The sequence below is a fragment of the Hypanus sabinus genome, chromosome 7, assembly GCF_030144855.1.
Source record: "Hypanus sabinus isolate sHypSab1 chromosome 7, sHypSab1.hap1, whole genome shotgun sequence".
Classification (NCBI taxonomy): domain Eukaryota; kingdom Metazoa; phylum Chordata; class Chondrichthyes; order Myliobatiformes; family Dasyatidae; genus Hypanus; species Hypanus sabinus.
Genome location: NC_082712.1, coordinates 155603079 through 155607005, shown reverse-complemented (window position 1 = coordinate 155607005; position 3927 = coordinate 155603079). Strand labels below are relative to the sequence as shown.

General features: G+C 38.2%; 1 long non-coding RNA gene across 1 annotated transcript; it reads right to left on the bottom strand.

The window, feature by feature from the left end:
- Positions 1–1166: 1166 nt before the first annotated feature.
- Positions 1167–3570, bottom strand: LOC132396429 (uncharacterized). Its single transcript, XR_009512982.1, has 2 exons — positions 3496–3570; positions 1167–1890 (listed from the first exon to the last, which is right to left on the bottom strand). It is a non-coding gene; the product is annotated as an uncharacterized LOC132396429 (long non-coding RNA).
- Positions 3571–3927: the final 357 nt, after the last annotated feature.

Genomic DNA, 3927 nt, shown 5'->3' with positions numbered 1-3927 from the left:
AGATTGTGGTTGGGGTGACTCAGGTCCCCAATGATCCTTCGGGCCCTTTTTACACATCTGTCTCTGTAAACATTCTGAATAGAGGGAAGGTCACAGCTGGGCTGTCTGCACCACTCTCTGCAGAGTCCTGTGATCGAGGGAAGCACAGTTCCCATACATGATGTTGCAGTGTATTTAAGTAAAATCTCCAGAACTTACTCACTACCGGTGAACAGACTTTATCTTACACTTGTTCTTAAGACATATGTACTTAACAGTAAAATTATTACATACCATTAATATAATGAAAATATAATGCGTGCGGGGCGACAAAAGCAGCCCAGCAGCATCAGGAGAAAACCTGCAACAGCTGTAGAACAACAACACACAGCGGCAGGCTTTCCGTCCCCACCCACGCTGTGTTTTGATTAAAAGGTTACAGTACACTGTACTTGTATTTTGCATCTTTTTCAGCTTTTATGTAAGGTATTAAAACATTCAGCACTGTAGTCTTGTTCTAGTGGTAGATTTTCATCAGCAACTTTAAAAATTTAATGCCGTTATGTAAGCTATATAATCAATCAGCATTATAGACCTATACTGGTGCTAGATTTTCATGATCAGCCAAAGCTTTAAAAATGTAATGGCTATGTAAAGAATAAAAATTAACAGCATCATAGACTTGTTCTAGTGCTAGATTTTTGTGATCAACAGATGCTTTAAAAATTTAAGTCATGCTCTTTCTTAAATTTCTGCAACCAGCCTGCTGAATATTCACGATTACCCTCAATTTTCAGTTTGTCATGAGAGATCTTTACTTGATTCACGATCAGCATACTGTTAGGTGGTATATGTTCATTCTGACACTGACAATATACAATTGAGTCTTTTTCATTTTATGTAGTGCTTTTCTATTTTTCATCACATATGTGAGGTACACTCACTTCACAGAATTGTCTGTGGTACACAGAGGCCTGCGCATCACCCAGGAATCTTCCCAGCATCTTGTGGAATTATCCATTTGTAACAGCATGTCAGTGCTCAAAAAAAAATTCAGATTTCAGAGCTTTTCAGATTTTAGAATATTGGATAAGGGGTACTCAACCTGTATAAGTAAGGATTTCGTGAAAACCGTCTTTCCTCTGAACTTATCCCACTAGAAAACATGAGATTCATGACAAGACTCAAAAACTTTAAGTTCTATTATAACAATATATCACTAGCAACGTCAACTTAAAAAAATACAAATTAATCCCAAAGACCAAAAATAATTAGAGAGTGTAGGGTTCAGATATAGGATTAGTTCACTACAGTTATGAATTTGGAAGAACCCTTAAATGCATTAATTCAGTCACATTACATCTTTTAAGGCATTTTTAATTTTTCAGATAAATCTGAAGACTTTTTAAATTGGTTTACCTGGGTTGCAAAGATAGATTTTATTTTAATGGATGAAAGAAGTCATATTATACAAAATTCGGTTTATACCATATCAGTTCTTACCTGATCGAAAAAGAAAGGACAAAATTCAAAGTGCTTGTAGACTATCAAGATATTGCTATATTTCATGTACATTTGTATAAACCTAGTGACTTGCCTAGTTTTTAGCCACCTGGGAAAGTTCAGTAACCAAAACCATCTGCTTCAGTGTCCTGACGATATGTAATCAGCACTTCCTTCTCCACATGCTAAATGATCAAATTGGTTCCATCTTTACTGCGTGAGCATCCTCATTATCTTCAGATGTTTGGCCAAAGAGAGCAGAAGGATTGAATTGGATTTGCTTCAAATCATGTGTCATCCATTCTAAGTATGTTTAGTGGACCACAGAGCTTGAAGAGTAGATGGAAACCTACTTCTCATCCATCTGCAGTGCAGTTTGTTGGAACCTCAGTTCACGATATGGTGACCCTATTTTAAAAAAATTAATATTTGTAAATAGGTAATTAGCAGCTTAATGTGCTTGACAAATAATAGGCACCAGAACAAAGCAATATTTTCATTTAAGGACAGCTTTTTCATTTGCCAATGTCAAATATTATTAAATATAAAGAAATAAAAATCACTTATTTTCTCTCCAAGATGCTTTTGTGAAACTTTTTTTGGGGGGAGGCTTCATCATTTTAATAGGAACATGATTAACATGTTTGTTTTAATATGCTGCGAGACTTGTTTAAGCCTGTATCATTTTGTTGTTTTACTAAGGTTGTACAGGTCTATCAGCCCATACATCCTGCAAGAGAAACTTTAGCCTTTCCTTTTGGCAGATTTATGCTGCGGGTCTGCGTTTTGTCAAACTGCTGCCTCCCACTCAACACCAAGCAAAAAAAAAATCACCATCTTCTTTCATCAATGCTAATCTCAGTCTCCTTTTACCACAGCAGCCCTGCTCTGCTTCCTGTCATGGCAGCCCACCAAAGGTTTGCTTGTCACAATTAACCTTCACCATATCTCCAAGTAACTTCAGTGAAGGTCACATATTCAAGACCATTTTTTTTACATTTTGAATGGCCTAAATCACTAAATATAAAGTAGTACTAAGAAATTAAAATTGTACCCCTAATTATCAGATTATTTTAAATAATGGTAGGGTTTTTAAAAAATAGACTTGGTGACCCAAAGTTTCTAACAGACTGCAAAAGTTAACTTCTGAAACCTCCATTAAGAAGCAACATCTCAATGTTTTTTGGGAGAATTATTAAAGTAGGCCAAGAGATACACTTCCATCTTTGGCAGATATGGTCACAATTCAGATGTATATAAATGGCAGGAAATCATATAAAGCCCATACTTTTCCCTTAATATTGCATTATATTTTTGGAATCTGTTCACCTACTCCACTAAAACCCAGTCCTTGAAGGGTTAATATTGATTATGATGCATTAACCTGGGGTATGGTAGCATAATGGCGTAGTACTAGCAAACCGGAGGCCGGCATATAAGGGCGCAGGTCCACCAACAGCAGCTGGGGAATTTAAATGTGCTGAAGTAAATAAATGTAGAATAAGAAAGTGAGCAATAATGACCTTGTAACTGCTGAATTGGAATAAAACCCCACATTTCTCACAAAGGTCATTCAAGAAGGGAGCTGTGCTATCCTTCCTCATCCCAGCCTACAAGCTAATTCTTTCACCCCTACACCGCTTATCTTACTGATCTCTTGAATGACTGGCAGGACGTTCAGTCTGAGGGCAGTTAGGTGTGGGCAATAAATGCTGCTCTTGCCCACACCGCCTCCATTTTTGTGAATGAATGGAAGAGAAACTTAAATAGTTTCCAGACTATTTATATGAAGAGGGAAGACGGCACCATCAGTGGTAGTGCACAGAGGCCATGCACAATCCAACAGATGGTGGGGGTGATTGGCTTGGCCTTTTTTTTGCTGTGATCGCAAAACCCTGTTGGACATTGGTGATGTAGAACACTGTAAGCCCGATTCACTGGTTCATTTGCAAGAGCAACAGCGGAGAAGCTGCGTGGTCTCAGTTGTGGCCTGCACTAGGCCCTTATTCATACCTCAGTGTTGCCTGTTCCGGCTGCTGGGGAAGGAGACTCCAGAGCTGGCTGTTTGCTGTGAATTCCATGCTGGGGTGGAGGCTGTGTCCTCCCATTGGTACTGCCATCTAGTGTTTGCTCAGTGAGCAGCACTTTGTCTGTGATGAAATGCTGCACTCTGTTCTCAAAGGAACTTGGCTCCAGGACAATATCTATGCCATGACATTCAGGAACTTGCACTATATTAGATTTTTATATAATTATGATAGCAGAAAAAAAATAGCTGCATGCATTCTATGTATCGTGTGCCATGTGTGATTGTTGGGTCTGTGTTCTAACCTTGGATCCAGAGGAACGCTGTATCTTCTGGCTGTATTCATGCATATAGTTGAATGACAATTAAACTTGAACTTGGACATTGTTATGCCTTGTAACTCTAAAACATAAAACTAA